Source organism: Meriones unguiculatus, chromosome 1 (genome assembly GCF_030254825.1).
Source record: "Meriones unguiculatus strain TT.TT164.6M chromosome 1, Bangor_MerUng_6.1, whole genome shotgun sequence".
Classification (NCBI taxonomy): domain Eukaryota; kingdom Metazoa; phylum Chordata; class Mammalia; order Rodentia; family Muridae; genus Meriones; species Meriones unguiculatus.
The window spans coordinates 187484746-187505999 of NC_083349.1; the positions used below are offsets into that span (position 1 = coordinate 187484746).

The window sequence follows — 21254 nt, forward strand, 5'->3', positions numbered from 1 at the left end:
ACTCATTCCTGTTTCCCTTGCTTTTAACAAATAATAAACAAATAAATGCCAGTATGTAAACTTTTGCCTTAGGATCAGGTTAATGTATTTATTATTGATATTTCCCTACCATCTATTAAAAGATAGTATTTTTTAGCTGGGAGACTGCCTCAGTTGGTAAAAGCCTCATGTTTGCCATGTAAGCCTGAGAATCTGAGTTCTATTCCTAGAGCCAGTGTGTAAAAAGCCAGGGGTGATGGTGCATGCTTGTAATTCCAGACAGGAGAATCTTAGGGACTTGCTGGCCAGCCAGTCTAATCAAACTGGCAAGTTTCAGGACAGTGACAGACTGTCTGTCAAACAAACCAACCAAGCAAGAAAGAAAGAAAGAAAAAAAGGAAGAAAAGAAGGAAGGAAGGAACAAATGAACGAACAAAAGAACGAACGAAAGAAATAAAGGTGGATGGCTCCTGTGGAATGATGCTCAAAGTTTCCTCTGCCCTCCACATGCACAGGCAAAGATGTGCAATCCTGTCCCCCTCCCCAGACACACACCTAGGACTTTTAATATTTAGCTAAGCACATGGCCATCCAGAGTGAATACTATGTCATTCCGTGGCAAAACACGGTAGGAAATGTCTATAACCCAGGAATTCAGAGACTGAAGCAGAAAGATTGTAAATCTCAGGCCAGCCTAGAGATCAAGATCCTACCCCAAACACAAAAACAAACACAAATCAACCAAAATAAATCACAAGCAAACAGAAAAACGTATACAAAGCTACAAAGCTAACCTGATTTGCAGTTACATTTTGTCCTAGAATGAAGATAAAACCAATAAATCATATATTTAGCTATAATATGATACATATGTGTATATATACACACATACGTATGCCTAGATAGAGGAAAACAGTCTGGGAAATTTCATGAAAAGAATGAGTCTCTCTCTCTCATTTCATGGCTTTAATGATGGTGTGAGCTAGAGCAGCTCTCACTGGCCATGAGGTGGAAGGCACTTGTTGAGGGTGGAAGAGCACAGATGTGGTGAAGCTGATGCTTGCAGCTCCAGCTCTAGACTGCTTACCTGGTGTCCATTGCTGTTCTACTGCTGTGAAGAGACCTCATGACTAAGCACCTCTTGTGAAAGAAAGCGTTTCCCTGTGGGCTTGCTTTAAGGCCAGGAGGGAGCATGGGAGTATGTAAGCAAGCACTGGAGAACTAGGTGAGAGCTACATCCTGCTGAGCAAGCAGAGAGGAGACCAGGCCTGGTATGGGCTTTTGAAACCACAAAGTCCACCCTAAGGACACACTTCCTCTAACAAGGCTACACCTCCTAATCTTTCTCAAATAGTGCTATTTCCTGATAACTGAACATTCAAATATGTGGGCTTTTTGTTTTGTTTTGTTTTGTTTTGTTTTGTTTTGTTTTTTGAGACAGGGTTTCTCTGTTTTAACCTTGGCTGTCCTGGATCTCACTTGGTAGACCAGGCTGGCCTTGAACTGACAGGCAGGTATATCTACCAGCCTCTGCTATCCCAAGTGCTGAGGAGGCATGAACTACCATTGTCTGGCTCACATATATGAGCTTATGGGTGCCATTCTTATTCAAACTACCACACCTGGAAAAAAAAAAAGTCACTCTCTATTCAAAAAAGATGAATAAAGTGAGAGTCATGCATGAAAAAAAATTGCATCAAGTAGGATTTTGTATGGTAACTATGGAGTTGGAATTTGGGCCCAAGGGTTAAGCTTTTTTTTTGTCTTTATGTTATGCTAATTCCTAAAGACTAGCACAGTGAAAACAAACACAACCATTCCTAGTAGGCAGTCTGGCCTAACCCAAATGTTTGCAACCCAAATGAACGCATGCTGCTAGTTGCTTTAGCCTTTACTGGGAGTCCTTCACTTACACACTCACAGTCTATTAGCAAGTTAGCTTTTAAAACAGCTAAACATTAACAGCACAAATAGTGTTTGATATTATAAGGGAAAGGTACATGGAGTTTTATACAAGGCCACTTAGCACAGTCTTGAGTTATGATTCAAATTTGGAGGACAAATAGCTGCCAGCAAGGTGAAAGGGGTGAAGAGAAGTGGATGATCTAGGTAGTTTGGGTGTGGAAGCAGATGTAATCTAATAATTATAGAAGGCCAGGGTGACTTGAGCTTGGAGAGCAAATGCAAATCAATGATGAGTGATGGGAAGTCTACAAATGGGTCTGGAGGGAGCAGTGATCAGAAGGAGATGTGAGATCATTATAATTGTATTTCAACAAATTAACTATGAATGCAGAAATGAGCATTAATTTAATGGGGCACAAGTGGACATGAAAAAACAGGATGTTATTAATGGAGTCTGAAAGGGCCCAGATGGGAGTCATGTAGATAGAAAATAGATGCAAATGCTCAAATCATTAGGACCTAGTAATAGGTTGTGATGAGTCTGTGAGGAGAGGAGTGTGTAAAAGATGGACCTTATATCTTGCACTGAATTAGAGAGGAAAAGAGGAAGGAAAGGTTTGAGTAAATCCCGCTCCAGAAGTCTCAGTTTCTATTTCTGCAAAATGGGAATGACTTTTCACTGAAGTCTTGTCTGCTTCTGGATTGCTTTATGTAATTCAGTCATTTTTCAAAACTGAGTGGCCTATTGTGAGAATTCCTTACAGGTTGTCTATCTATCTATCTATCTATCTATCTATCTATCTATCTATCTATCTATCTACCTACCTACCTATCTAGATATCTATCCTAAACTATAATGACTGAAAAAGAAACTGCCTTAGTTAGGATTTTATTGCTGTGTAGAGACACCATGGTCATGGCAGCTCTTATAAAGGAAAACATTTAATTGGGGCTGGCTTACAGTTCAGAGGTTTAGTCCATTATCATCAAGGTGAGAATCATGGCGGCGTGCAGACAGACATGGTGCTAGAGGAGCCAAGAGTTCTACATCTTAATCTGAGGGCAGCAGAAGGAGACTGCTACACTAGATCTAGCTTGAGCATATATGTTGCGTTTAATTTAATGGTATGGCCTAATAATGTTTATTATTAGCCTGATAATTATTATGGTGGTATTATCTAACCCACTATCACGATCAATAAAAGACACAGGCACCTGATGGATTTTAGAACAGCCTTATTTCACCTGGGACATGGTGGATATTATTTCCCAAGTTATCTTTATCTCCCTAGACCCTTTCCCATACCATTTGTTCTAATAATTTCTATTTGGGCCATCTCTCATCCGTAATTACAAAATATTGCTAATGTTTGTCATCTGGGCCAGCTTCTTCCAACCATGAAGATCTGGCCATGTGCTTTTTTCAACACTAACCCATTGAGGCTCCCTGCTTCCTTCTTTCTCTGGTACCTGACTCTTCCTCGTCATCCTTCTGTCCCCAAAACCCTCAAACCTTTGCCACACCTAGCTGTCTTCGGCCCTGCCTAGGTGTGTCAGCATTTTATTATTAACCAATCAGGAACAATTTCTTAGGCAAGGTTTACACAACAAGGATAGGTATATGTGAGAATGTACTCATCTGGGCAGCAACCAGATCTTGGGGCCAGTAACTAGCATCAGAATAGATAGCACCAAACCAACCCACAACACATATATAAGACCTCAAGGTGCTCTTCCATAGTGACACACTTCCTCCAACAAAGCCACACCTTTCAAAGACATGAGTCAATGAAGGCCATTTTTATTCAAACCACCACACTCTATTCCCTGCCCTCTAGAGACTTATAGCTATAACTTAATGTAAAATGCTTTCTGGCCAACTTCAAAGGTCCTCAGAGTCTCAAACTTGTTTAAAAGTTCAAAGTCTCTTCTGAGATTCATATGATCTTAACTGTAATCCCAGTAAAATCAAAATGAAAAAGCAGATCACATACTTCCAATATACAATGGCACAGAACATACATTGCCATTCTAAAAGGAGCATAGTAAAGAAATATTGTGCCAAAGCAAGACCAAAACTATCTGGGTAAACTCCAAACTCTGCATCTCCATGTCTGATCTCAAATGCTCTTCAGTTCTCCAACTCCTTCCAGCTTTGTTGACTGCAACACATATTCTCCTCTTGGGCTGGTTCCATTCTTTGTTAGCAGCTCTTCTCAGCAGGTATCCATGGCTCTGGCATCTCCAACATTTTGGGGTCTCCAAAGCAATCCAGGCAGGCTTCACCTTCACAGCTTCACACAACGGTTTCTCTGGGCCTCCACACAGAGATACCCCTTACACGTGCCTGGCCTCCCTGGATCATGCCCGACTTGTTCAATTGCAACTTCAGTAGCTTTCTGTTTTCAATGGTTTCCTTCACTGCCTAAGCTTGGCTGTCCTGGAACTCTGATCTGTAGACCAAGCTGTCCTTGAACCCAAAGATCTGCTTGTCTTTGTCTCCTCAGTGCTGGGACTAAAGGTGAGTACCACAACACCTGAGCCTAAACAGTTCTTTAATTCCTTTTCACAAGTTGGAAGCTTAGCTGAGTGGTGTCCTGTTCAGAAGTCACCACTCCCTTTATTCTATTTAATATCATAGTTTTCTTTAGTTGTTTTTCTCCTTGGGCACAGGACATAGCTTCATTCCACTTCCTGGTGCTCTTTTTCTCCTCAAATTGTACATTTTGTATTTTTCCTTGCCTAAGTTGCTCATTGTGACTATAAATCTGATTAATAACCATTCAACAGAGTTGATACTAGACTTTTAAGATTTTTTTTTTTTTGCCAATGCAATTAATCCAAAATTCTTCAAGTTAGCCTTTCCTGAATTTTTGCAACCCCACTGAGCTGCCTCAGACAGATGTTGTGGATAAGGGCAAGAAGTAACCACATTCTTGGCCAAAATATCACAAGATATGTCTTTAGGGCCACATACAAATATTATCCTCTTGAGCCAGTCCTCCAATCACCCTCAGCACTCTCTATCATGCTCCTACTACTGGCTTATTTTTTTTTTTTAATTTTCTTTCCTTTTTTTAAAGATTCATTTCTTTATTTTACGAGTGCTCTATTTGCATGTACTCCTGCGTGCCAGCAGAGGGCACCAGACCTTATTATAGATGGTTGTGAGCCACCGTGTGGTTGCTGGGAATTGAACTCAGGACCTCTGGAAGAGCAGACAGTGCTCTTAACCTCTGAGCCATCTCTCCAGCCCCACTACTGGCTTATTAAGTCACACTTAAAGCATTCCTAACCCAAAGTCCCAAGGTCCACATTTCTCTAAACAGAAACTTGGTCAGGCCTTTCACAGTAATACCCTACTCCTGGTACCAACTTGTGTTGTAGTTAGGGTTTTATGGCTGTGAAGTGACATCATGAGCACAGCGATTTTATAAAGCAAAGCATTTAATTGGGGCTGGCTTACAGTTTAGTCCATTATCATCATAGAGAGAAGCACGGCAATGCGCAGGCAGACATGGTGCTGGAGAAGCTGAGAGTCCTACATCTTGATCTGCAGGCATCTCCTACTGCATGCTGGCAATCAGATTTTAATACACGGATGAAGGTTCAGAGTGTTGTCAGATCACAGCACACACTGCCAATCCTACTTTAGTATACTTGTTACTGTAAGTCACCAGATACAGCCCACTTAGGAACTACATCTGTTAAAGAAAAAAAAAAGAAGTAACAAATAATATGCAAAGAGATTTTATTTATATTTTGTAAAAATGTATTTTTATGTTCATGTGTGTCCATGTGTATATATGCATATATCTACCAGTGCACAAAGAGATCAAGAGAGAGTGTTGAATCCCATGGAGCCGGAGTTATAGGCGGTTGTTAGATATATGTGTGTGTACAGACCATATATATATGGTTGTTAGCCTAAAGTGGGTACTGGAAACCAAATCCAGGTCCTTTGGATGAACAGCAAGTGCTCTTACCTCTGAGCCATCTCTCCAGCCCCATATTTTAAAGCAATACACTAAAGCTCCGATCTTCTGTTCTTGGCACTACACAGAGTGCTGAGAACCCTTCCTCAATAGTAAATAACACTTCTTTATGGAACCAAATAAATAAAAGGAGACCAAAATGTCACCCAAGAATATAGCTGTGAAGAATACTCAGTGGCAACAGCCAGGGGGAATATTTATTCACACAGTCTTTTACTCTTCTCCCTCCCTTCCTTCAGAGAAGGAAAACATAACAATGCACAAAGAGCTTATGGAATTACAAACCAGTCACTATTTTGGTCTACCCTTAGGAGATTTTTATGGAAGGTGACTCTGTACATATAAAATATAAAATATGTTTATATTTTATAAAATATGGAATGCATTCTCTACATAACATCATTTATATGAGAATCAACTATTTTAATGAGTAAGAGTGAGAGTTAAAGTATTTTAAAGCTTAAGGAAGCTTTCTGATATTCTAGTCTGGAAAATGAGAAAGCTTAGGACACACATGGCCACGCACACATTCCCCTGCAGATTTCTCACACACTTTGAGGCAGAGAACCCTGTTCATGAAATAATTATTTACTAATACTATTGGAGATGAGATTCAGTTCTCCTTGAGACCTGTTTTAGTCCTGAAAACTCTACAGTATATTTAAACAATATGTGGGAAAGGCCCTGTGCTTTCTTTCTTTAATACTCCTTGTAAGTAGGTTACAAATTTGTCTGTAAAATCTTTCAAGGGCACTTTGTAACTTGTTGGTAGGAACTGGGCATAAAGCCAAGCTTGTACATTCCCTCTTTTAGACTCTTTCCACTCCATTTATTACTTACTTCTGAAATTTTATTGCCTTTTATCACAAACTATTGCCTTCGCTATATAAATGGGATTAAGTTATAACTTTTACCTTGTCTTTGTTGGTCTAATATGTTCATATCTGTGAACACACAAATTATGTACTTATGTAATCTGATCCTAAGATAGGAAGAAAATGAAGGTAGGAATAGACCGATGGTTTTCTGACTCTTATTTAGGCACATAACCTTCATACTTCTATTGACTGCACTGAAATTTTATACCTCATATCAGCAATTAACTTTGTGTGGCTTACTCAGCACACAGCATCAGCGATAAGATAATTTACTTTGTCTGAGTTTACTGAGGGCTATTAAGTTGGTGAACACATTGAATATGTGTGCTTAAACATGATAATGTGAGTAGCTATTAGTCATAATGTAAAATCTCAGCTGTTTTATATATACAAGCCTTAAAACTAGTAACATTTCTGCATTGTTACAGTTTTTAAGGAATAATGAATAATTTTTTTAGTGGGAAACCATTTTGGTATATGAATATGCTCTAATTTGATATTTAATATTTTTGTTAAAATTCTTGGATTGGACAAAGCTGTATTTTCCAAATAAGTAGAAAAAAAAAAGACCTGTTTTAGCATATTATCTATGGGAATTTATTTAGCAAGCATTTGTTTTTCTTGTTGTTATTTTGTCTTTTAAAATAGGATCTCATATAGACCCAACTGCCTTGACCTCCTGAATCCCCTGCCCTAGCTTTGTGAGTGCTGAGATTACAGGTCTGGGATGCCAACCTGGCTGTCTCACTGCTTTGTTCTCATTTGCTACAGTTAGTTGTAGCTCATCCACCTCCAGTTATTGAATATACATGTATCCCTAGATCCTCCATAGATATTCCCAACCTGCCTAATTGTCTTGATCGCTCAGTATTTACCCATCTGAAACTGTTTACTTCCTGATACCCTTCTTTTAGTTCTGCTAAAGCCCCCTCGGTGGCTGTAGACCTGCAGAGATCCACAGCAGGGATGGGCACAGAAACCATCCGTGTGCCCTAGACTGGTCAGCACAGTTAAGCACCAGTGAGTCAATCACAGGTCAGTGCAGTCCATCCTTGCCTAGGTTCCTGCTGCTCCTGTTCAGTCTCCTCAGGATCTCTATGGAAGAAGAGAACAGCACGGCCACCCACGATCTTGGAGACGGTGCTGTACATGCATAGAGCTTCATGCACCAGCAACCACACGACATCTACAGTGAGCTGAGTTCCCTTGTCCTGCACGGAAAAGAATCTGTGCTACAGACAGCAATGGTGGGCAGGTGGGCACTGGCAGAGGCTGGTGGTCGTTCCTGGCATCAGTCACTATTAGAAAACATAGTTCCTCCAGCCTTCCTAGATCTGGTTAGTGGGTCTTGGTAGGAGAGCAGCAAACAATAGGAGTGTTGGAGTTAAACTTTAGCACATCAAGGATTTCTATAGGACATGACACTGACCTCAGCAGGGCCTTCAGTGGAAACAAACCTTTGCTCAGGTCCTCTCCAGATTTACAGTGTAGACAGCATCACCTGTCCTGCTGCAGACATACTATTCCACCTGGAGGTAAAGGTCAGTGCTGTCTCTACTGTTCTTCTCATACCTCCAAGAAGCACCTTAACAGAGAAAGGGTTTGTTTTGGCTCATGATTTAAGGTTGTAGTTCGTTATGACAGAGAAGGTACAATGACAAGAGTATGAGAGCACACCCTCACATCTGGGCAGATTGGCGGTTCTCAACTTGTTGCTCATGATCCCTTGGAGAGTCAAATGACACTTTCACATGGGTTGCACATCAGATATCCTGCATATCAGATAGTTATGATTCATAACAGTAGCAAAATTACAGTTACGAAGTAACAAGAAAAATACTTTTATGGTTGGGGGTCACCACAACAGGAGGAACTGTGTTAAAGGATCAGAGCTTTAGGAAGGTTGGGAACCACTGGGGTAGATGAAGAAGGTGAGAGAGGGCGAATGATGGTGCTCAGACTACTTTCTCCCTTTCCTTTTTTATTCAGTTCAGGATTCCAGCACATGGGATATTGTCCCCCCACCACCCCCATTCAGGGAAGGTCTTACCCTCTCAGTTAATCCTACCCAGAAAGGCTGCTGTGATACACCCAGAGGCATGCCTCACTGATGTCCTGTGTGTTTAATGCCATCAAGCTGGTAATGGGTATTAAGTAAAACAGCACTTAAGTGGGTCCCATTCGCAATGAATTTGAAGACATCCTTCTCTGCTGCTGAAAGGACATCAAGGGCCCTGGATATTATGAGAGTTTTTCTTTAGATTATGATAGAAATAAAGAACAGTGCTGTATGGGTCCTGTTCCATTCTTCCCAGAACCAGGGCCTTTCACATCAATCAATCCTTAGTTGGGACGATGTCCCAAAGACTTGCCCGTGGGGCAAAACGACGGAGGCATTTTCTCAGCTGAGGCGCCCTCTCCCTAGCTTGTGTCAAGCTGACAAAGACAACCAGGATGGACCTCCTCCCTAAACTGGGGTAAAGCATTGCTTCTTTGTTCGCAGTTACCCTCTGGAAACTCCAGAAATGCTGAAACCACACCGTATCTCTTCTTCCTATTCACAGCCTGTCCCCAACTCTCTCAACAAATCCTGACTCCCATCTGCGTCCTCAACACCTCCCAAGCTCAGGCCCTCCTGCCCTCCCGTGTGGGCATTTGTGGCCAAACTGTCTAAGCTGGCCCTTGTAAATCTATTGTCTACTGTCACAGAACTATACAATCCACATCATGGCCAGGGGTCTTACTAAAACATACAGTGGATCATGTTGTTCTTCCTTTCCCTCGATATTTTGTTTAAAAAAGATTTTTTCATATAATATATTCTGATTAGTTTCCCCAACTCCTCCCATAGAGATTCACACCCATTCTGTCTCTCATTAGAAAGCAAACATGTATCTAAAGAACTATAACAAAACAAACTGGAATAGAAAAAAACAAATGGAAAAAAAGACAAACACATGTAAACACAGCAACACACACGCTCTTACATACAGGAATCCCATAAAAGCACAAAATTGAAAGGCCTAACATAAACAAAAAGGACGCGTGAGGTTTAAAAAAAGAGATGGGGTTTGTATGCACTTCTCCCCTCAGCTCTGGAACCCCATCTGGTGCATGTCTGTGCCAGCCTGTGCAGGCCCAGTGCATACTGCACAGGCTCTGTGAGTCCTGTGTCTAGAAGGCCTTGTGCCTTGGTGTCCTTCATCCCCTCTGGATCTTAAAATTCTCCTCCGCAGGGTTCCCTGAGCCCCGAGGGGAGGGGTGGGATTTGATGGAGACATCCCATTTAGACTGAGTTTTTCAAAATCTCTCACTCTCAGCAGATGGTCTGGCCCTGGGTCTCTTATGTTTGTTCCCATCTGCTGCAAGAGGAAACCTGTCTGAGGATGGCTGAGCAAGTCACTGATCTATGGGTACAGCAGAATATAGTTAGGAGTCATTTCGTAGCCATATTCCTTTGGCAGGACAGTAGGATTTGGTATTCCCCTAGGGCCCTAGCCTTCCTGTTGTCAGGTTCTTGGCCACCCAAGCAGTGTTAGGGATGAGGGGACCTTAAATCCAATCAGACATTGGCTGTTTACTTGCACCTGGCATTCCTCATTTCAATGCCTAAGGCTTAAGAAGGAAAAACTGTGCACTGCCCAATTTGCCTTTCTGCTTTCTGACCTCCCCTGCCTCCCCATCACTCACATGTTGCTGCATTTCCTGGCTTCTCTGAGAAAACTTTCACACAGCACTTTCCTCTCACCCCGCCTGTGGTGTTCTCTTCTCTGGGCAGAGTTAATAGCTCTCTTCTGCGTCTCCCTGGACACTGTGTACGGACCTTTATTACAGCCATATCACACAGCACTGTTTGCTTTCCTCATTACCTAACGAGAGGGCAGGATTCCCAGCCTTATTTAAACCAGCAAGGGGCCGGTAGCTTTGTTTCTAAAACAAAACAAACCAAAAACCAAAAAACCCATCTATAAATTATTTTTGTAAAAATAAATTTTCTTTATATTAGAAAGTACTCTTATATGTGCTAGTGAGACCAATGCTTTAAAACTAGTATTGGGATTCCAGAAATTATAATAAGCCAACACACTTCAACAAAGTCCAATAAGAGTGTAGTGTAGACATTTTGGTAATAGATTGTTTTAGGTTTTTCTTTTGACATAGGGCATCATTGTAGCTCTGGCTGTCCTGGAACTCACTCTGCAGACCAGGCTGGTCTTGAACTCTGCCTCTCTATCCCAAGTGCTGGGATTAAAAATGTGTGCCACTCTACTTGCCTATGATTTTAAAACACCATATACATACATATATGTATATGTGTATATATATCCATATATGTGTATATGCATATATATGTACACATATATGTATGTATATGTATGTATATGCACATATATGTATATAAAATATATCTTGGTAATGATTGATTACTTCCAGGTATCTTTCCAGAGCAAGACTGTTTTAGGAAATACGTTTGGTTCTTTCCTGGCTACAGCTGAACTTTTGGGGGTTTGGCTCTAGCTTAGTGGAAGAGCATTTGCTCAGCAAACAAGTTCATTTCTCAGCACCAGGGGACACACATACCAACATCACTTTGAAGCTTTGGGATATTTTGATTGAATATTCAATACTTCTTTTAAAAGTGCCAATATTTGATGTCAAGAACAAAATAAAACAATGGTATGTGTTCCCTCATTAATTTTTGTATCTAATAGGTAATACTGTGGTGGAATTCTTGGTCAACTTCAGATTATTTCCTTCACAAAGAACCCCAAATATGTTCTGAGTTATGGACCTCCTTAAATATTGAATCACCCCACCAAATTGCTTTCTAAAGGGTTTGTTTTCGTTTACACCCCAACTCAGTGTTTGAGAGTACCATTTTTATCTTAGCAGCTTGAATATTACCTTTTACATAAATATTGACTGATATGATGGCCAATTGAAATGAAGTTCTTGGGGTGCATCTGCTATTGCAGGGCACAGGACAAGGACACGGCTTTGAGCCAAATACACATTTGGGTTTGGTTATGGCTCTGACATTTCCTAGTCAGGTTCTAGTGACAAATAACTTTATTGAGGCTCTCCTGTATTCATGAGCCTATTTTAATGCCAATGATAGCTTTCACGCTGAGCCCAGGGTTGTAATCATTAAACAAGGCGGTCATGTGAAAGCACTTCATGCTCTTTGGAACACGAGGCCAAGAACGAATGCTCCACTTTCAGCCGCAGAGTATCACCAACTTTAGTTTGATTAGTGTACTATTTAGGGATTCGCATAACCTTTTTACTGTTCTTCTCTTTGTTGTAACCCTGGAGAGAGGGTCAGCAAGTATTCATTTGGTGGGTTCTAAGAACCGCATAGGCCTGTTTGGTTACAAAAGACACACCTGGCTCCCATCCTTGAGGAATCTGCAATCTAAAGACTTCTGAGATTAACCTGAAGTCTCTGGGGGACTTTAAAGTTGTTTCCTGAGGTCTCTAAGGGGCAATGGTGGTAACTCACAGAAGAGGAAAAGTGATCTGCAGAGAGTTCCTGGAAAAGCTTCTGTCTCTGCAAAGGCAAGGCTAAGGCCAAATTAAAAAAAAATAAAAACAAACCCGAATTATTTGTTCTGTAAGAGTTAAGTACACTCGCCTTGTATTTGGACCGAAAGTTCGTTTACAAGAGATATTAAGCATTGTAAAAGTACTGTGGCAGGCTAGTAAGGTTGCTGTTTGCACAGTTACATGGAGTGTTTCCCTAAATCCAGGAGAAAGTCCGGGGGACTGGCAGCACGGAGATAACCCCACCAGAAGCCAGCCTCTCTCTCTAGTGAGTGGATACAATGAGACTATGGTTTGGCGGCTAACTTTTCCCGAGCGAGGAGTAATTTAGGTTTGGCTACTCTTCGGGCCCTACTTCCAACTTTTTCTTCCTAACCTACTCCTTCAAACTGCCAAGGTGTGTCCCTGCTAACAACAACAACAGAACCCATCAGGTTGCAGGGTCGTACCCACTGGCGTTTGAGGGACCTTAAAAACACGGCGAAAATTGAAAGCAGCCAGCCTTTCTGGAGGTCGAAAACCTGCACCAAGTAATGTCCTCCTGTTGCAGACTGGGCCTGGTTTCCTCTCCTAGCCCGGGATCCTGTGATGCTTAGCACCCAACTGCACTCGGGAGCCGCGGCTCCCTTGGGGGGCCCGGCCCACCCCGCCTCACCCCGCTCGAGCTGGGAACAGCTCCACCTCGGGGGCGCTGGAAACGCCCTCCGAGAGTTCCCCGCCGCCAGCGGGAGTTTCAAGTTTCCACCGGCGGGGCGGGGGCAGGCGGCGGGCGGGCGCGCGGCTCCGCTCCGTCCACTGCGGGCTCGGGACTCGGGCCGGCCGGCGGCGTCCTCCGTCCCCCGGGAAGGCTTCCCGCAGGCCCCCGCCGCGCGTCCCCCGGCCGAGGCCCAGCCGCCTCCGCCCGCGGCGCCGAGCGCCTCCCTCCCCCCGGGGCGGCCGGGAGCGACGCCCTCGCTGCGGCCGCGGCGTCGGCGCTCGGGCCCCGGCCTCGGCCGCCACTGGCGGGCCGCGGGAGGAGGGGGCGCGGGGCGGCCCCGCCTTCCCCCCCGAGGAGGCGCCGGGCGGCCATATTGCCGAGCTGTCTGCGGCGGCGGCGCGTCTCCTCTCGGGCGTCCCCGGGCTCGGACCTCCGCCTCTCCGCTCGCTCGCCGCCAGCCGCGCCGCCCCCGCCGCGCCGCGCCTCAGCCAGCCGGCGGCGGCCACGCAAGGAGCCGCTCATTTTCGGGGTAAGCCCTGCTCGGCGCGCTCCCCGGTGACCCCGGCCGCGCTGCCGGGCGCCGAGGTGGCGGCCAGAAGTTGCCGGGGCCGTGGCGCCGCGGCCTGCCGGGCCGCCCGGGGGGCGCCGCGCTCGCTCGCGGCGGGGCCGGGCCGCCCGCTTCCCCGGAGTCTCCCCGCCGCGCCGTCCGCCTGGCCCGCCCGCCCCGCGCGTCGGGCGGTGCGGCTTCCCGCCGCCGTGGACTGGGCCCCGCGCGCCCTCGGGGCCCGCGTCCCTCGCCGCCGCGGCGGGAGGCTCGGCCGGGACTTCTCCCCCGGCCCCCGGGCCCCCGTTTGAAAGTCGGGGTGTCGGGTTACTGGAGAGCGTGCGGACGTCGCTGCGCCGGCTTCGCTCCCGCCGCGAGGCCAGGCCCGGGCTCCCGGCCGCCGCCCGCGCCCTCCCGGCCCCTCCGCAGGCCCGGGACCGCGGGGTCGCCTGGTGCGGAGCCCACCGGGAAAGTTCGCCTTTCCTACCCTTTCCGAGCTCCCAAACTCCCGTCTCCGAGCTAAGTTTGAAAAGGGGGCAAGCGCGTTATTTCCGTTGAAACCGCGCGTCTGTTCCCACACAGATGTTTCTTTGAACGCTACCAGAATTCTGGGTGGATTCCCCCCGCTCCCTAAAAGAGAGTTTATTCCAAGAAAATGTGTTTTTAAGAGGTCAGCTTCATTAAAAAAAAAATACGTATTTTAAAGTACAGTTGAGATTCTGTAAAAGGTCTGAGTGCGGTGCCCTGTTGGCTGTGTGGAGGCACCACATTTGCATGATGTAAATGTAAAAACCCCAAGATAATAAGGGTTTATGTGATAAAACACTGCTTGGACACTGCAGTCTATTGTTGTGTCGTTGACTGAGTATCTTTTTGGTGGGGGGTTAGAATACTTACAAGACTATGATGGAGCACAGAATAAACAATTGCCTTGTTCAGTTTGCTGCATAAATAATGGCTTAATCTGCTTGCTAAAACAGCACCACCAGATTTGAAGAGAGGCTAATGCTTTCTGATTGCATTTTTTAAATCTTTAGAATATTGTTGCTTGCACCGGTGTGTGTTTTATCGTTCTTAATAATTCCTTCAAGTATGACAGAATGCTGACCCTTTTAAAGATTTGTCAGTATGCTGTGAAAAGGACCACACTGACTTTGCTTAAATTCCTTTGAGAACTGCATTTTGGAATTTAATAAGCAGTTAATACTAGTTTGGAACAAGCAGTCACTAGGAAGTCTTTAGCATGTTTATATGAGAAAGTTTGATTGTGACACTTAAAATGTTAAGCCCTTGCCTCTGTGGGTCCTACATACTGTTCTGTTCATCCCTGCAGCTTCACACAGGAGAGAATGTAGGAGGAGCTCAAGAGATGTTTGCAGAATAGATTTAATAGATTTTACTGTGGGGGAAAACCATGTTGTGGGAATTCTGATTACCCAGGTGGAAATTACGTTGCTGCTTTATGTGTAATGGTTAGAAACAACAGTTTTGCTTTCTCCCTTAGTAGTTGTCAGTAGTCATGGGGATGGGAGGTAGGAGCAAGAGTTGATTTTTGTTCATTACTTCACCCAAGAGCAGAATGAACTTTTGACCAGTTTTTAATCTCTGGTGAGTGGTTGGAAGACTTACAGATGTATTTTCATCTCTCAATGTTTTAATAAAAAATGCACAATCTAGTATAGTAGATTCTGAAATGTTGAGTGATGATGATGATTCATTCATTTAAAATTTTATTTATGCATTTTAACTTTAGCCATTTAAAAACGGGCTTTTATTTGGACCCCCCCCCCCCCCCCCCGCAAAGACCAGGACCTTAAACTGTTGCCCCATTGAGGTAGAGAACACTGAGCTGTGCTGATGGAGCATGTCTGTCTGGCTTAAAGCAATAGTTTCCTGTTACTGGTGCAGTTTGGGAGATTGAGTCACTCTTTCTTGGATGGCATGGGCCTCTCTTGCTGCAATCTTGGAAGTAAGGAAATCACTCCCGGCTGACTTGGGACCCCTGCAGATCAAGGCTGGTGGGCACTACTTTACCCTGTTGACATCTGGATATGGAACTGGGTTAAGTTGCTACTTTACAAGGTTATTCTAAGTTTCTTGACCATAGGTGTCACTAGAGGGTTCTGGGAAGGCCCTGACCTCAGTAGCCAGTGGAGGCTCTTGGTGTTGGAGACATGTATTCCTTCTGACCTTTGATCGCTTCTCTCTGCCCTGTGTTTTACAGCTATTCCAACTGTCCCATTCATTAAGTTTCTATATGCTTCTTACTATTTTTTGATTAATATTTTAAATCATTAAACAACTTTAAAAGTAATACATTACATGGTAAAGTTATAACACCTAGAAAGACTCAAAGCCATAAAGTAAAAAAACTTGTCTGCATGCCTCAGGACTCTGCAGTCCTATCCCAGGCCCCAATTTTTTTTTTTTTTTTTTAAATTTTAGATAATTGTATATAGAAAGTGGTAGTGCTCCTGCAAGGAGGAGCACACCTTGCTCCTTCTCTGTGAATCTCAAGTCTGTTAGAATAAGGTTGTGCTGAAACAAACCCTGATAATTGTGTTTATTACTTATATTAAGTTGTACTTCTAAGAATTTCATCATTTGAATTCAATTAATGGAATTTGTTTTACTAATTCTCAAGATGTTTTTGTGTAAGTACATGTGCAAATTTTTCTTGGTTTATGATTAGTGTTGAGGTTTACCATTTTTTTTTCCTAAAGTGTAGTATAAATTCACAGCAAAAGTTGGTGTACACGTGAAAACATGTCCATACACATAAGCACAGAATCTCTTTTGATAGGTGTATGATTTGGAATAGCAAAATATCTATACAATATATATCTTTTTACCTGGAAACTATTTAGAAAGGAAAAGTTGTCTATGTGATTAATTTCTTTTCTATCTTTAATATTATAGACTCTAGTGGAAAAGGTGGAAGTTATATAGGGTTTCATCACACCAAATAACAATTATGCATAGCATGGTTGCAAAATCACCAATTTAAAATAACTAGAATGTTTGTTTTTGTTTTGTTTGTACAGAGACAGAATCTTTCTAGCCTTGGCTGTCCTGTAGCTTGATATATAGACCAGGAACTCAGATCTTCTGCCTCTGCCTCTAGAATGTTGAGATTACACTTATGTGCCATCATACTGCAACAAAATAACCTAGTTTTATTGAACAGGTACTTGGCTATTTGTGTATGGGTAAGCTGTGTTCCTCTTTCAGTTGACCTTTTCAGTACAATTCTAAATTTACATGTATTAATTTATATATATATAAACACAAGATTACTAAACTATATATCAAGTGGTGTGATAACCAAAACATTCTGCTTATTTTTCTTTATGCTTTATATACATTGGAAATAATAAAGTAGTAAAGTTACTTTACTTGGAAAGATTGTCTGGTAACTGGTTTGTTTATTAGCTAGTTAAAATCAGTTGGCCAAACCCAGCCTGCTCACATTTTTGTGAATAAAGTTTTATTGGCCATGTTGGTGACACACTCCTTTAATCCCAGTACTTAGGAGGTAGAGACAGGTAGATCTCTAAAGTTTGAAGCCAACCTGATCTACAAGTTCCAGGACAGCCAGGGTTACATTGAGAGACTCTGTCTTGTATATATTACATGCTGATTGTTTACATATAGTCTGTGACTACTTTTGAATGGTGATGGTAAACCATCTGGCGTACAAAACCTGAAACAGCTACTCTTTACCTTTTTGCAGATTTTGCTTACATCCTATATAAAACAAAAAATTAACTATACTGTACTGAAAGAATGTTTTAAACTGGGCTTAGTCATACAGATCTGTAATACTAGCTGCCCTAGGGTGAGACAGGGGGTTGCAAGTTCAAGGCTGTCATGGACAACAAGGCAAACTTTCTTACATCTCAAAATAAAGAAATAAAATAAAATACAGCAGATGTAGCTCATTGGTAGAGTACCTAATGGATTCAGCCCCATCGTGAGGTGGAGATTGGATATACAGACATTATCAAAGGAGTGCTGCATTATTATTTTCTCTGAGATAGGTAGCTAACTTTATACTATCAGTAATTGATACACAGTTTTTTTCCTCTGAGTTTTAGTTAATTCTTACTGGCTTTCAGGACCTTAAATGTTTGTGTCTTTTTTTTTTTCTTTTTAATTTTTAAAAAGCTTAAATAAGACTTCCTGCAAGTGAATTCGTAAAGTTTTGAGTGCTTACATCGTTTAAGATACACTGAATCAAAGTGATAGAGAATTCTGAATTCTGGCCAGGGGCCTTCCCCATTGGCTTAGACTAAGATTATTATTTTTTTTTTTTCACTTTGGTAAGCTGCAGGGATAATTTAGGAGTCTTGTCTAGATACAAAGTATCCACAGGAATAAGGGAGGATTCTTTCCAGAAGCCTCTCCCAGGAAGTCCTCTCCTACTCCATTGCCAGGATTAGGGCATGTTCCATATCTCTTGACATTGGCACTATTAATCAAATTGCTTTCTTTTAATTCTATTCCATTATTTCCTTAATCCTATACCAAATGTATTGAGTTCCTTCTTGTCCCCAAGTGAAAACAGATCCAAAGTGATCTGTCATACATTAATATATGCAGCTTAACATATTCTGGGTTCAGAACTTAAATTATAAAATAAAAACATTGCTATTAAAATGCTTTATTAAATTATTATAGAGGACTAAATCCAGCCTTCTGCTAGTTTTTGCAAATAAAGTTTTATTTGAACACATTGTAGTTCATTTGCTTAATTACAAAGAATGGTTGCAGCATAGACTATGGTTTATGAAACCTGAAGTGTTTTATCTGGCTCTTTACAGAAAAAGTTTGCTGAACTTTGTTTTATGGTGTCAGTCATATATCCAGGCAATTATTACAATTTGGTAAATACTTGTTACATTTAGGCGTGACGGATGGACAATGTAAAGAACAAATATGTGGCATATTGAATGTCTTAAAAGTGTGTTAAATGGGATTGTGGTGTATGTCAGCTGGAATTAATAAAGCTCTAAGAATCCTCCGTGATACCAATTATGGAGATTTCTTGCCTTTTTTTTTTAAATTCAAACCTTCCCGTTCCTGTAAATTAATAGTCTTTCAATAAGATAGCTGGAGTAGACATAATTGCTCTTTAAAAAGAATCCTCCCTTGGTGGCATGCACCTGTAATTCCGGCACTCAGGGAGGCAGAGGCAGGTGGATCTCTTTGAGTTCGAGGCCAGCCGCGGTTCCATCTTAGCTGTGGTTAGTCTTTTCAAGTGTGTTGTACCTGTGGTCAGTGGGCTGACAAGCCTCTGAGGATAGCCATGTGCATCCCAACACAGTGCCATGTTGAGGTTTCAAAACTTCCTTAGATGTCATGAGGGCTCTGCTCTTATTTATTTTTTATTTTTTCCTCGAGACAGGCTTTCTCTGGGTAGCCTGCCTCTGCCTCCCCAAGTGCTGGGATTTAACAGGTGTGCACCCTGTTCCTGGTTGATCTTAATTTTTTAATGTTCTGTATTTAGAGAAACTATATAAATGTAGTTTGATTTTAAGTAGTGGTGCGTATACTGGAAAGATTACTATGTATACCTTGTAAACACACAGCGTGATTATAGTCGTTAGTAAATGTGACATTTATTTTGATTTTTGAATTTAATGAAACCACTGAAGTGGTTTTGGAAAGAGATACGGGACATGAATAATATTTGTGTTTATTGTCCCTTACTGATTCTTACTATCTTGTCCTTTTTATAACATTAAAGTGAGAAGAAAATGTCCTTGACCATAACCAACAGGTAAATTAAAGTATTGCCTGTAATCCTAGCTCATCATCAAAAAGCAGCAACAACATCAACAAAACCCCAGCTACTTCTGTTTAATGTCTGATGTCTCAAAATAGATAAGATGTAAAGTATTTGTGAGCATTTCTTAAGTCAGTGTGAGTCTGCTTCTTTATTGCTACACTGTGACCAACATGAACCTTGCCTTCCTTTTACGGTTTCTAACTGTTCACTATATGGCCTAAAAATATTTTCTGAAGTGTGAAATGAAGTTGGACTGGAGATGGCTCTCTTATATTTTAGCACATAGTCACAAATGATGTGTCATTTGCCTTTCTACTCACTGTAGTAACTATAAATTATTTCCAAAATTTTTGGGTCAGAATTGAAATTCAAGATAAAATGTTATTTTTGTAGTTCTGTTTTGCATTTAACTTTTAGAATTTTTCTCAAAACTTGTAAATAGTTTTTGAAAATATCTTTAAACCTAAATTACTTCTTCATGAGCAAGTGTCAGATATCTTTAGAATTGCCCATCAATTTGCAGCTTTAATGTTTTCAGAGGTTGTTTTTCAACTTGATGATAGAGGAGAAAACTTTCTCAGCTTCTTCTCCCACTTCCCTTTTGCTGTCTGGGACTAGCTTGCCTAGAACTGCATGAGGAAAGCAGAATGGGACAGACAGTTGGTGCCCCAAGCCAAGCTTTAGAAGGACTCTGACCTCACTGACTAGTTACCTTTGGAGAGGTCACTTACCCAAATCTTGTTTTCTTTTTAGAGCTATAGGAGTTGGAATACTCAAGTAGGGTGGGGAAAAAAGCAGGCAGTTGTGAGGATTAGACCATGTCTTTGTTGCTAAAGTAAGCATTCTGCAGGTGCTAAGATAATCTTGTTCTCTGCTTCAGTTGGGAATCACATAGGTTAAAAAAGGGGGCATTGCACTATCAAGCTAATATATATATATATATACACACATATATATATATGTATATATATGTATGTATAACACTGTTAAACACTTCTTGATATTTTTAAGGTTTTAAACCTGAGGGTATGTGAATGTGGATGGATAAAGTTGTATCCTTATTCATATATTCTGTTAGCAATATATAATGCATTCAAGTTTTCGCAGTATCATGGAGATCCCTGTTAAGCCTTATGGAAACAGTCTCTCTGATACTGCCACATTGATAACAGAATGTGTGCTCTTTCATAGTTCAAATCCCAAAAGCGTGAAAGCAATTACAGTTAGGCCTTGGGAAAAGAATAACTTGAAAGTTAAATTAGTTTGGTGTTAATTATTGAAGCTTCAGTTTAAGCCACTAATAGACTGCACTCCGGAGCACCTGTTGCAGCACCTGACCTGTTGGTCTGTTGTGCCACTGCTGCAGCAGAGATCATCCACTGGGCAGCCTCTGTTGTGTGAGGAGGGTCAGCTTCCGAGTGAAGGACAGGATGCAATATATGAATGTTTTGTCTGAGTGCCACTGTGTCTGTTCCTGAGGGTAGACTGTGGGAGGTGGGGGACAGCTGCTGCCAGCATCTCTTAAACTGAAGGCTCTTTCTGTTGTGTTGACTGGATGGTTGCTGCTACTGTTATGCTTCTGAGGAAGTTGGTATGGAAAAGAGGTGGAGTGAAAGCTCTTTAATTAATGCAGGGGTGGGAGAAACGAGTGGGGAGAATTGATGACATTAACAAACCTGCAAGAGAAACTATAACTTAAGAAAGGGGAGAAAAGACTCATTGTTTTCTGAATAGTAACGGTAGAGAATTCACCAGTCTTTGATACACAGATACGTATGTTTGGCAGCCATTTAGATATTTAGAGAAGAAAAAGATGCTGAAAACAAAGTTTCGAGTTAGAAGTGGAATCCTAGGGTGGGTGTATGTTTCTTGACTTTTCATGTGATCTTTTATTTTCTGTTCTTCTAGTAGGTGCTGGTTA

The 21254-nt window shown here is 42.1% G+C and overlaps 1 protein-coding gene and 1 long non-coding RNA gene across 2 annotated transcripts in view; one reads left to right on the plus strand and one right to left on the minus strand.

Moving 5' to 3' along the window:
• Nucleotides 1-3758: 3758 nt before the first annotated feature.
• Nucleotides 3759-10581, minus strand: LOC132652393 (uncharacterized). Its single transcript, XR_009589927.1, has 3 exons — nt 10448-10581; nt 8187-8342; nt 3759-5588 (listed from the first exon to the last, which is right to left on the minus strand). It is a non-coding gene; the product is annotated as an uncharacterized LOC132652393 (long non-coding RNA).
• Nucleotides 10582-13130: 2549 nt separating this feature from the next.
• Nucleotides 13131-21254, plus strand: part of Rdx (radixin) — a 61897-nt gene continuing 53773 nt past the window's right edge. The window contains exon 1 of the mRNA XM_021641240.2: nt 13131-13527. The gene's annotated coding sequence lies outside the window, so the exon portion shown is untranslated. The remainder of the gene's footprint in view (nt 13528-21254) is intronic.